Raw genomic sequence first — 13,701 nt, forward strand, 5'->3', positions numbered from 1 at the left:
AACCCGCATCTGGACCATGGGCAGCTCCTGTAGTTATTGTGAACAAACCCCCCCGTGAACCACGGTTTTGTGTTGACTTCCGGGGTCTAAATCAGCTGACTGTGAAAGACTCTTACCCACTCCCATGAGTGGATGAATCATTGGACTTTTTATCAAGAGGAAAGTTTCTGACAACATTAGACCTTGCTCGAGGTTACTGGCAGGTCCCCATTGCTGAACAGGCTAAACCAAAGACTGCCTTCATCACGCATTGTGGTCTGTTTCAATTCAAAGTCCTTCCTTTCGGCCTATGTAATGCCCCTGCAACTTTTCAACGACTTATGAACAATGTTCTGGCTGGCCTGATTTATAAGTCATGTGCAGTGTATCTGGATGATATTGTTGTCACATCACCAACTTTCGAGCAGCATCTACTTGACCTAGAGGAGGTCCTTAGCAGGCTTAAATCTGCTGGCCTCTCATTGAAACTGAGCAAATGTCAATTCTGCTTACAGAACTCACCTTCCTCAGCTACCGTGTTACACCATCTGGCATTCATCCTGACCCCAACAAGGTGAGAGCTGTGACTGAGTTTAAAGTGCCAACCACTACAAAGCAGGTGCGACAGTTCCTTGGCCTAACGGGTTACTACCGCTGCTTTGTACAAGACTATGCCAGTCATGCAGAGCCACTCTTCGCTCTCACAAAAAAACATGACGTTCAACTGGAATGACAAGTGCCAAGCAGCTGTGGACTTTCTAAAACATTCCATAACTTCGGCACCAGTCCTCAAGTTCCCAGATTTTACGTGTCCGTTCTTCATTCACACTGATGCATGTGATGCTGGACTTGGAGCAGCATTGATGCAGAAGGATGAGGATGGCAAAGATGTAGCTGTGGCTTTTGCTAGCCGTGCTCTGCATAAATCAGAAAAGCCCTATTCGACTCCAGAAAAAGAATGTCTGGCTGTTATCTGGGCATTGGAACATTTCCGTCCCTATGTCGAAGGTTTACATGCGACTATTTACACCGACCACAGCAGCCTCAAGTGGTTGATGTCTTGACCCAATCCCTCTGGTAGGCTTGCCAGGTGGTCTCTTCGCCTTCAGGATTTCGACTTCAGCATCATACACAAACCTGGAGAACGTAATAAGGTGCCCGATGCCCTTTTACGTAACCCCCTCCCTGATGTAGATGCACCTATTGATCTTCTTCCTCCCTATGCCATGATCGCAAGCATGGATCTTCGCGCTCTGCCTTCTGTGATTGTGTCGGACCGTCCTCATGTTTGTCAGTTGCAGCTGGAGGACCCAGTCACAGGCACCTTGCTCCGTCAACTCGAAAATGACCAACAGGGTGAGGAGGATAACCAAGATCTGCAACAGTACATTGTACAAGATGGACTATTATATTTCGTTGATCCAAAAACAAAGTGTGGTCTTCACCCACTTAAGCAGATTAAACTTTTTGCTCCTACTGCACTTCGTAGTTATCTGCTCAAGTATTACCATGATCATCCTACAGCCGGACATCTAGGCATTGCAAAAACTCTGGCACGCTTGCGTCTCAGATTCTTCTGGCCAAACATGAACTCTGATGTAAAAAAATATGTGGTGTCATGTTGTTCATGCCAAACCACGAAGCCAACTCAGAGAAAACCAGCAGGTCTTATGGTCCCAATCCAACCACAGAGACCATGGGAGTACACGGGTGTGGACTACATTGGCCCACTACCCTGCACTTAAAGGGGAAATGCATATATCCTTGTTTTTGTGGACTATTTCTCCAAATGGATTGAAGTGAGCACTGTGAGGGAAGCAACAGCTCAAGTTGCTGCTAATAAGTTCATCACCGACATATTTGCCCGACATGGTTCTCCATCCTACCTTATTTCAGACAGGGGAACACCTTTCATCAGTGAACTGTTTGAGCATGTTGTGTCAAAACTTGGAACTGAGCAGACTGACAACTGCCTACCATCCCCAAACTAATGCAACTGAACGTGTGAATCGCACATTCGAGCATATATTGAGGATAAGCACACTTCATGGGACAAATATCTTCCCCAAATCTGTTTTGCACTGCATACTGCACCTCATGAGAGTACAGGTTTGAGCTCATCAATGATGCTCTATGGACGGGAGTTGGACACTCCCTTGGACCTCATCACTCAGCCGTCGTGGGAAGGAATGGACGACCCTGAGACTTCTTACTCGGATCACCTGAGAGCTTCGATTCAAGATGCTCATGACCATGCTCGTACGGTTCTCGCAGAAAGTCATACAAGGCGAAAGCATTACTATGATCTAAGACGACGCCCAGTCTCTTTTAAAGCTGGAGATTTGGTCAGAGCAAAATCACACCCAAAGTCAGATGCATCATCTAACTTTTCGTTAAAGCTAGCACCTCTCTACCGTGTCTACAAAAAGATGTCTGATGTGAACTATTGTCTAACCAAAGCAGACACTGGAGAGAAAGCTGGAGTATTTCATGTTGCAAACCTTCAACCATTCTACACCTGGGCTACAGCTCCATCTGACAAACACTCAAGGCGAAAGGCTTCTGCAGATTTCGATTTCAGTTTGCCAGACAGCAGTTTGCCCCCTGCTGTTTTGGACCCAGAGCCTGACTGTGATGTTGTCACCACTGCTATTGTCTCTGGCGACGTCCCAGCTGAAACTAACTTTGACTACATTGATCCTGTTTCACCCTTTTTGGACCAAAACTCTGTTCAAGACACTGACACTGCTTTGGAGACAGATGTTAACAGTTCTCCCCCTGCTAACAATGGGTGTGCTGTTGGGGTTTCTTATAACTTTAGACCAAGACGTGTTCCAAGGGTCACCACTGACTGGTCAGTCAATAAGTGGACCAACCCTTTTCATACTTCCAGGTTTGACCTGAAGTGACCTTATTTGCATTTTATGTTCCTTTGTGTTCATTGATGTTATGACTGTTGTTTAAGTTTTGTACGGGTCATGTTTGAATGTTTCTCACATATTGTTCTGTGATTCAAAAAAAAAAAAAAGTACAAAACGGGAATTTCATTTTGTGATTGTCCTGAATGCCCTAAGTCTATTTTCGTTTTACAATATTTGTCCAAGTAGACATTCACTTTGTTGGAAACTGTCATGTATGCCGGCTTTTCAATATTGTGCGGTATATTCCCTGTTTACTTTTAACAGTTTCTCCATGTATGGAGGCTGGTTAAGTATTGACTGTTTAATTTAAATAAAAACCTTTTTGCCCTGTCTGATACTATTTTATTCTTACAAACACCTCTGTATTTAAAATATTTTTTAAAAACTTAGGATAATCTAATAAAAGGATTAATGCTATGTGGTGGGATGGTGTTCCACCCTCACCACTCTGCGCACCAGGTGCGGCCAGAAGCGCACCGTTGATTGATGGGCGGGGCAGATTGCTTTAAAGTTGGGCAGGCCACTGCAAGGTGCATGTGTCTTTGTTTTTCCCACTATGTGTCGGCTGCTACATGTTGGCTTGTGTTGTGTGGCTGGGATTGTCGTTGATTGTTGGGTGCTATACCTGCCGTGTGTTTCTGCAGCATTGCTCTGCTGGCGTTACTGGCTGCGGCTGGTGGTTGTTTCGGCTACCATCTTAATCCTCACTTCTGATCCGCACCCCGCCTGGGTAGGCTGTGTTTCCACTCCTGGGTAAGCTACCTGCTATTTAGATTTTAATTCATTTTCACTGAATTCATAGTTAATAGGTTTTCTGTTTCAGGTACATGATTGTATTATTTTGGAGATGCAAGCGCTCTGGACACTGTCTTGTCTTGCCGGTGTTTGTTTGAGCTGCTCTCAACTAAACCTATAGAGCTTTGGAACTGACGTCACTTCGTGTGACGTTTACGTCTCGATGCCTTTTTTGAGGCCACAGATCAAAACAAACTTTATTCCGGCGTTTTCATTGTGCTACCAACCGCATCGAAGTTGCTTTCAAGTTGGATATTGGATTTTCGCGCTCTGCGGAGTAAGGGGCGTTTAGCTCAAGGTTGATCCGATTTATGAACGCTAATTCCGGCCAGCTGTTCTCTACCGCTCCCGGAGCTCTCGGAGATTTGGGGACAGTCAATTTCCGAACCAAACACTCCTGTAAATAAATGCCTTGCCTTGTGACTAGGGGTTGAACGACTACATATTTTTTAAGGTCGACTACATCATGATAATAGTCGAGTCGATGTCGACTAGTCGCGGTGACGTCATAGTGACGTAAGCGCAAAAACCCTTCACAACTACTTGGAGGCTTTATTAGCTATTTTCACGGCAAATATTGACCCCCCCCCCCCCCCCCCCCCCCACACACACACACACACACACACACCCTCTCCCCTTCTCCTGCTTTTACTAAGTCTATTATGGAGATTCTTCGTGAGCAGCGGGGAAAAGTTTGTTGCACAAAGTCGGGTCTGACTTTTTTTTTCTAAAAACCTGCTGATGCTGATGATCTCTGGATAGTTACAATAGGAGTCAAATTATCACACTGACTACATGGTGCTTTTGGAACATCACAAGCCAAACTTGTTATGAACGGATCCCGTTTGGTTACAGCTGAATTCAACGAAACCACCTGCTTCTCCTCCGCCCGATGCGCGGCAGGAAGCTCTGCTGACTCAGCAGATTGAACGATTTAAGATATTTTCTAGTCAACGTCAACATGATAAAAGTCGAGTCGATGTCGAGTTGACTAGTCGTTGTGACGTCATAGCAACGCAAGACGCAAAGCTTTGGAGTAACGTACAGGCTTTATTACCCGTTTTCACGGAAAAATACGGCATTTACACAGAACAGCAACAAGTGAAACAACAAAACATCGGGATAGTTTATGATAAATAATAAGTTGCTGGGAAACCAACATTCAAAAGGAAACGCACATCTTTTAGATGGCATGTAAAAACAATAAAAAGAGGTGGCGCGGGGAGGGGGGGGGGTAAATAAAGTTCACTCGCTGTCAATATTCTCTTCGCTAAGAGTTGTTGGGGTTTTTTCTTGGTTGACATGTAGGAAAACAAGGGCATCAACATGAGCCGGATGAAGGCTTGCCCGCTTTCTCGTAATGGTATTCCCAGCGAGAGAGAAAATCCTCTCGCTGGGAGTGCTGGTTGCCGGAACAGCTAAATATTTTCTGCTGAGGTTTGCCAGACGGGGAAATCTGCCCTGGTTGCTGGCCCACCACTGCAGCGGGTTCGCCATGGTGGGGATCTGCGGTAGCGAAAAAAAATCAAGGATTTCTTCGGCAGCAGTGGTGCTGTGTGCTGCTGATTTGTTACCTGCAATGTTCAATTACATAAAATTCTAGGACAGGATCTATTTCATTACATGTTCACTTCTTACCAAAAATATGTTAAATACAACACATATTTACTTAAAGTGTCACCTTTATTGTTTACTCTGAACTGTTTAATTACACATTAAACATTTAAAGATGGGCTCTTTCATCTGGTTTGATTGTTACATTAAATGTTTACTGCAAAATGTCTGATTATATAATTGTTTACTTTAATCACATAAAATGTTTATTTAAAAATATAATCTTTCATTACATGTATGTTTATTACCTGAAATATTTTAAATATCACATTTTCACTTAAAATGTGATTCATTTCATCACCTGTTTACATGCAACTTGAAGTGCTTGAATCAAACATTTCATGAATGTTTACCACATTAAATGAGAGAAAACAGCCACTTCCAACTGAGCACATATTTCAACACAAATGGTTCATGTTCCTCTTCAGAGTGTGCAGCCTTGCTGAGCTTCTCTCCTGGGGTTTCCTCCTCAGCCTCTCCAACTTGCTCCTCTTCTATAGCCTCCACTACTGTGTTTTTATTATTTACCTCTTCTGGGGTAAATCATGAAAACACAGTCTCTGCAACTTGTTGATCCACCATGGTCTTGCTGTATCGCCTCTTTAATTGACGCGTTTACCTCGCAGTGACCCATATTCAGCACTGGAACCCAGTCTGGATTTATCTAATCCATTTCATACGTTGGTTTGCCTTGAAGAGGACATATCGGAACACACATCAGTATTAATACTGTAAATTTGATAACACTAGTAAAATAGTTTACTTCACAATAATGGAATAACCTCGATGTTCACTGACAAAACTCGGACTATGCTACATGAAAAATATAAGCCCGACCTAAACAAGGTGGACCCACTTAAATTAACTCAACGTAACTGAACTTGAGTACACCAGGACAAAATCATAGCACAACATTATGACACAACACCAACAAAGCAAATTTAAACACTCACCAGAATGGAAATATCTGGAGCAAACTCGTAGATATCTTGGGATGTTGGAGAACGTAATATCAGGACGTCTCACCGCTGATACCCAGGACATTCGTCTCCTTTTCGTTAGATCCGATAGCTTACCTCCGATATTTTAGCCCCCTCCCGTTGTTTACAGGCAGGAAAACAGTGAAAATAAAGTCCGTTTTCCATCTTTTTACCTTTTCGGTCATGTGATCGGACATTACATCCAATAACGCAACAAGTTCGAACCATTGCTAAATAATTTTAAGTAACTTAGATTCAAAAATTCGTAGATATCGACTGTGAGACAGTCGTTTTGTCGGTTATGTAGATGTATATCACAACATGGCGCTCATATCCCTACACCTAGAGCAGTGACGTCACTGCAAGATATCTATGAGTCTCACTGTCATTGCCCACGTGAGCGTTGATGTGCCCCAGCAGAACAAGGGAGTCCCCAGGAGGGGCACTCTCCAGTACCCCCTCCAAGGACTCCAAGAAGGGTGGGTAATCTGAACTGGTATTCGGCCCGTAAGCACAAACAACAGTCAGAACCCGTTCCCTCAGCCGTAGGTGGAGGGAGGCTACCCTCTCGTTCACTAGGGTAAACCCCAATGTACAGGCCCTGAGATGGGGAGCAACAAGTATGCCCACTCCTGACCGGTGCCTCTCACTGTGGGCAACTCCAGAGTGTCCAGGCCCTCTCAAGGAGACTGGTTCCATGCGTCGAGGTGAGAGCCATGCGTCGAGGTGAGACCGACTATTTCTACCCGGAACCGCTCAACCTTACATACTAGCTCCGGCTCCTTCCCCACCAGAGAGGTGACATTCCACATCCCAAGAGCCAGCTTCTGCAACCAAGGATCGGACCGCCAGGGCACCCTCCCTCAGCCACCACCCATCCCACTGTGCACCTGATCCCTTTAGCCCCTCTCACAGGTGGTTGTCCCATGGGAGGGGGGACCCATGTCTCCTCTTCGGGCTGAGCTCGGCCGGGCTCCATGGGTAAAAGCCCAGCCACCAGGCGCTCGCCATTGTGCCCCACCTCCAGGCCTGGCTCCAGAGTGGGGTCCCGGTGACCCGCGTCCCGGTGAAGGAACACCAAGTCCAACCACTTACAGTATATTTTACGACTATATAAATATAGTCACAAAATAAACATTAAGCCTAAAACCACACTACTGCAACAGACTGAATGCTCTGCTCTTTGTGTGGGAAATATTTGAGTGTTTTTTTTTCTTTTGTGGCGTTGTTGTCAGTTGCTATGGCGACGAGTCTGCGAGTAGCTGTGCTGATACAGAGGGTGAGGAAGAAGTGGTTTCTAGTTGTACTTTAATGGTTTTTCCCTTTGCTGTGGAGCACAGCACAGAATTAATAATAGCTACATGTCCAAGTTTGATTGAGTTAACAGAATTATTGTACCGCGGCAGCGCTGCTATGGATGACATGTTAAAGAATGGTCTTTTTGCCCTCCAGCGTTGTCCGCATGTGTGGAATTTCCTTATGTAAACAATAACATACAGGGGGTCTATATTTGTAAATCTGATTATGATTAAGTCAGTGCCTCACCAGCTATGAACCTCACCGCATGTCACTGATATATATAGATAGATAGATAGATAGAAACTTTATTCATCCCTTTGGGATTTACCGTCAGGGAGATTGTAGTTCAGTCTCCCACACAGCACCAATACATCAAATACTTTAACAATTTTTAAAAAAAACATTAACATTTATCCCGATTCTATAGTCCCTCTGTTTTTATTGTACTCCTGTTAGCCTTCCTTCCAACCTCCAGTGAGGTTGAAGAGTTTCATTGCACGAGGGACAAAGGAGTTCCTTAGTCTGTTGGTCCTGCACTTTGGAAGAAGCACTGAATCTGCTTTCCTGGCTTCTGATGACAGTGTCCAGAGGGTGACTGGCATTGTCCATAATAGCCTCGAGTTTCTGTAATGTCTGCCACTGCTGCCAGAGAGTCCAGCTTTGTGCCAACCACTGAGCCGGCCCTCCTGATTTGCTTCTCCAGCTTGGAAAGGTCTACCTTAGAGATGCTTCCACCCCAGCGTATAACAGGACGCTGGCGACAACAGACTGGTAAAACAATCCTAGCATCTCGGCCATCACAGGAGGCCGAGATGTTAAAGGATCTCGGCCTCCTGTTAGTACATCCTGGTCTGAGCCTTCTTATAAAGCTGCTTGGTGTTGCTTGTTTAGTCCAGCTTGTTGTCCAGCCACATGCCAAGATATTTATAGGTTTGCACAACCTCCATCTCCTCCCCTCCTGTCAGAACTGGTTGTGGACTGCCTCTGTCCCTCCTGAGCAAAGGCAGTCAAAGACCAGTTCTTTGTCTTGGAAGTGTTTAGATGTAGGCCATTCTATGGCACCAGACAACAAAGTCCCTCACCAGGTTCCTGTACTCCTCTTCACTGTCCTTGTTGCACCCCATGATGGCAGTGTCATCAGCGTACTTCTGATTATGACACATTTCACAGTAATGGCAGAAGTCTGAGGTGAACAGGGTGAAGAGGATGGATGACAGCACCGTCCCATGCGGGGATCCAATGTTGCTGACCACCGTGTCAGATGTGATGTTATTCATCCTGATGAACTGTGGTCTGTCGGTAAGGTAGTTGCAAATCTAGGTGTCCACTTTCATTCTGGTAGGTTTTTCCAAAAGTGCAGGGGGCTGGATCGTGTTAAAGGCACTTGAAAAATCCAGGAAGAGGATCCTGACATTGTCACTTCCCTTGTCCAGGTGCGAGTGGGCTTGATGTAGGAGGTGGATGAGGGCATCCTCCACTCCGACCTATGTCCTGCAGGCAAACTGCAGGGGGTCTTCAGCATCCTGTACCCGCATTCTGAGGTGGTTAAAGAAGAGCCTCTCCAGAGTCTTCATCAGATGTGATGTCAGTGCCACCAGTCTGAAGTCATTCAGCTCACTGAGCCTACTCTTCTTAGGGACAGGAATGATGCAGGATGTCTTCCAGAGTGTGGGCACTCTCCCAAGTTGTAGACTAAGGCTGAAGATTCGTTGCAATGGTTCCCCGAGCTCTGTAGCACAGATCTTGAGAATACGAGGGGATATTCTGTCGGGTTGTGCAGCTTTTCGGGGTCGAAGCTTCCTCAGTTCTGCCCTCACTTGATCAGCTGTAAACTGTGGAGGAGGCTGTGTGGAGGGAAATGCCTTGGAGGAGGAGATTGGGTCAGGGGGGTGGTATGGGATAAAGGTGAGGTGAGGGTACCATGATGGTAGAATGACTGCACCTGCTGGCAAGGAGGAGAATGTACTGAAGGAGAGTATTAGGGCAGAGTAGATGTAGTAATGGTGGTGGGTGAAGCATAATGGCTAAATCTATTGAAAAGTTATTCAGTTCATTAGCTCTCTCTTTACTTCCTCCCTCTGTGTTAGCTTTGTGCCCTGTAATGGTTCTGAAACACTTAAGCAGTTTTCCCTCAGCTTTTGCTCCACCTTCCCCCTGTAGCAGTCTTTTGCCTCCCTCAGACAACGTTTCACCTTCCTTTGTGGTGCCTTTATCTTCTCCTTATCTTTAGTCGTGAAGGCCATCTTCTTCTGGTTGAGGACAGCCTTTACTCCTTGTAACACAAGGAACAAAAGATGTGTTCATTTCATACGGAAACATTTTACTCAAGAAAGCGGGACTGACGTTTATAGGCTGTCCATGTTTTTCATCCTTTCATCCTCAAACTGGTTGCTGAACTGCACAGAGCCCTCCTAACATCTCCTCTGATCCAGTGCATCAAACATCAGATTTTGATTATAAAAATTAGCACACATTTCATATAATATCTTCAAACTCGTATTAAACAAACATGAGCAATTTTAGTACTAAAACATCTATTACACCTAATATTTTCTAATTAGTTAGAAAATTTTAGTTTTCTACTTCTTTGGTTATAATCAACTAAGACATTTTTCAGATGATCTACTATAAAAGCTGTACTGATTAGACAAATTTTAATCAAACCATGATTATTATATCGAAGAAAAATGTTCTACTGATCAAGTTATATAATGATTAAATCATGATTTATAATGATAAATCATGATCAATTAAACTCATGATTTAATCATTATAACCTAAATTGACCTAACCTAAATTGAGGCCTACTCAAAGCAATCATGATCAGTCTAATATTTCAACATGCAACATTCAATATCATTAAAACTAGCATAATTAAACTAACATTTCTAACCAATAATCATAGTCATTTATTTTCTGTACAATGTCCATTGTCTTGCCATTTCCAAGACATTTATGTCTGATATATGACATAAATCAGACATAAATCCAAATCAAGTGCATTAGAAAACTGCTTTCCCTTTTCTGATTAGCAACACCTGAACAGAATCACACTTGACCTTAAATAACCCCATCCCTCTTCAGACATACTCAGAACACAAAATGAAAATGAAAATGAAACACCCCCTAGTGGTGATAAACACAAGAAAAGATACTGCCTCCTACAGTTCTATTGTCTTTTTATTTTTCACAATGTAGCATCAGGCCTTTTTTTCCCTCATTTTCTTTATATATGTTTGCCTTTAATTTGATCTTTGTTAGCATATTATCTCCATTTTATACTAAAATAACTTTTAGCCACATAAAAGAGATGGTTCCCCCCCAAGTAACAGCTGAAAATCAAGCTCCAGACTGCTAATTCATCCATCCATCCATTTTCTAACACCTTTATCCTTAGTGGGGTTGGGAGGGGTGCTGGTGCCTATCTCCAGCTAATGTTCCCGGCGAGAGGAGGGATTCACCCTGGACAGGCTGCCAGTCTGTCGCAGAGTAACACGGAGACAGATAGGACAAACAACCATGCACACACACACACTCACACCTAGGAGAATTTAATCAAATTCTTGATAAATTGATGATAATTAAGTGATGTTCACTTGAACTTTGTTTTTCAGTCTAATGTTTTATATTACAGTGAGAAAGGCCAGAGTCTAGGTTTAGCAGATGGTTGAAAGCATCTGATCCACGCTTCAAACTCAGTACCTGTTTTTTGCTTTACGGCAAAACTTTGGTAAGGTTAAATTTAGTCGGCTAAAGAAAGTCAGACATTCTCATTCTTTCAATAGATTCTTCGTTCATTCTCCAATGTGAGAAATCCCTTGAGGTAGTCAAGTTTCGTCATCTGACCAATCACACATAGTTTCAATTAATAATGTGGCGGGAAAACACTGAAAAAAAAGTTTATCTCCACTTTTTTTGTGGAAATGGCAGGCAATTGGCCAAGCTGTATAGCGTTCGTCGGCAGGTGTTTATGTACAGACACTCACTCAGCGGTCAAGAAGCACGCACGACAGAAAGAAGGGGAATCAGTGTGAGAACTGAATAGGTGAAAATAAATGAGTGACAGAAAACGGAGCAAGATTTGGATTCATTTTAATGCTACATCAAGCTCCAGGGCAGAGTGCAGACTGTGCAAAGTCAGCATTTCCTATCGTGCAGGCTCGACAAACAACCTGCACAGGCACATGCGGACATCACACGCATCGGTATTGCTGGAGGAGTTGAGGCCAGAAAGGGAACCACAACCTTCTGACAGCGCGAGTGCAACAACTACTGCAGCTGCTTCATCAGGTGCAAGAACATCAACTGCTCCTTCGGCAACAATGTCTGCCCCCATTCCTACATCCCAGCCTGGATCCCACCTTCCTGCATCTACAACCCAGAGCTCTATGAAGCAGTTCCTGCAGAAGTCTCTAACTCCAGCAAGACAGAGCGCAATCGATGAGGAGCTTGCCAAGATGGTGGCACTTGATTTCCAGCCCGAGGATGTCGGATTTAGGAGTTACTGCCATGCCCTCAATCCCATGTATGCCCTCCCCAGCCGAAAAACCCTGTCACAGAAAATAATCCCAGGCCTATATGATGCAGCACGGGCCTCCCTGCAAGAAAGGGTGAAGAGACCCTCAGCTGTATGCTTGACCACTGACTGCTGGAGCCCTTCGACCAGGTCACAGTGGAGATCAGTGCAGAGAGGTACAGTGTTCAAACATCATCTCATTGAATTTTACTATAATATTACTATGATACCTATTCAAATTTATTATGATATTATCATTGTAATTTTTTTATTTGTTAAATTATTTATTTGACAAACAGGTTTAGAAGTGGCTGAAAATAATACTACTAAATAAATAAAATTATTAGTATGTAAAGCAATTTAGAAATGAAACTTAAAATAATATTGCTAAATAGGCTATATAAATAAATATTATATAAAATATAATATTTTGATGCTTCTTTTTTCAGGTATGTTACCGCCTCCAAAATGCTGATACTGTGCAGGGGTCTTCAGAGTGACAGCAGAGCACCAGAGCAGAGTAACCACAGAGAGCGTGAAGGAGTTGGTGAATTCTCTCTGTTCAAGCATGGACAAAAAAATTCCACCGGATGGAGTACAACACAGTTCTGTCCAAAACCACCATCCTCGACCCCCGTTTCAAAAAGGTGGCCTTTAATGACAACCGAGCAGTCGACGAAGCCCTCCAAAGAATAACTACAGCAGCATCAAGGTATGAGCAGTCATCTCACCTGCAAGGGGGTCATGGAGGAGAGGAGGGAGCAACAGCACGTGAGCTGGAGGAGCCCCAAGCATCGGCTGTTTGGAGGTTTTTTGAGGAGCGGGCAAGCGGAGACACTGCAACCAGGAATCCTACAGCTGATGCTATTCTGGAAGTGAGGTCCTACCTTGAGGAGCCTCTTTTCCAGCGCAGTGCTGACCCACTGAGCTGGTGGGAGACAAAGGCACTGATCTATCCACATCTCTCTCACGTGATGGCACGTAGACTGTGCATAGTGGCAACATCCGTCCCCTCAGAGAGGATCTTCTCTAAAACTGGACAGATCATAACTGAGAGAAGGAACAGGATCAGCCCTGCCAAGCTTAGACACCTGGTGTTTCTCAACGCCAATCTGTAAGTCTTTGAGTGATTTAATACAGTGAGTTCTTCATCTCTAGTGGTTCAAAACTTGTGTTGTTCACATGTTTTTTATCCTTCATAGTTTTATACTTTAATTTAATAGCACTGTATTTGATATTTGTATTGTAGCACCTTTTCTGTTATGAAGCTGCTTTGATACTTTTTCGTATTGTGGTGGGTGTTTGTATTTACATTTAACTGTTTAATTTATTTTAAGTTATTTTTGTGGAAGTGGTGCTATTTTGTGATCATTTAATTGGTTATAATAAAAAGTTTATTTATAAAGCATTGTTATGCGGCATTTTTACTCATAAGTGCTTAACAATGTCAATAATGAAACAAAATATTATAAAATTAGGTTTAAGCTATTAATTAATTAATAATGTCAAAAATATATATGGGGAGCCGTTTGGGAGCCGAAAGAGCCGGCTCTCCACAGTAAGAAGAGCCATTAGAGCCGCATCTCGAAAAGGAGCC

This window comes from Xiphophorus hellerii, chromosome 6, assembly GCF_003331165.1.
Source record: "Xiphophorus hellerii strain 12219 chromosome 6, Xiphophorus_hellerii-4.1, whole genome shotgun sequence".
NCBI lineage: Eukaryota > Metazoa > Chordata > Actinopteri > Cyprinodontiformes > Poeciliidae > Xiphophorus > Xiphophorus hellerii.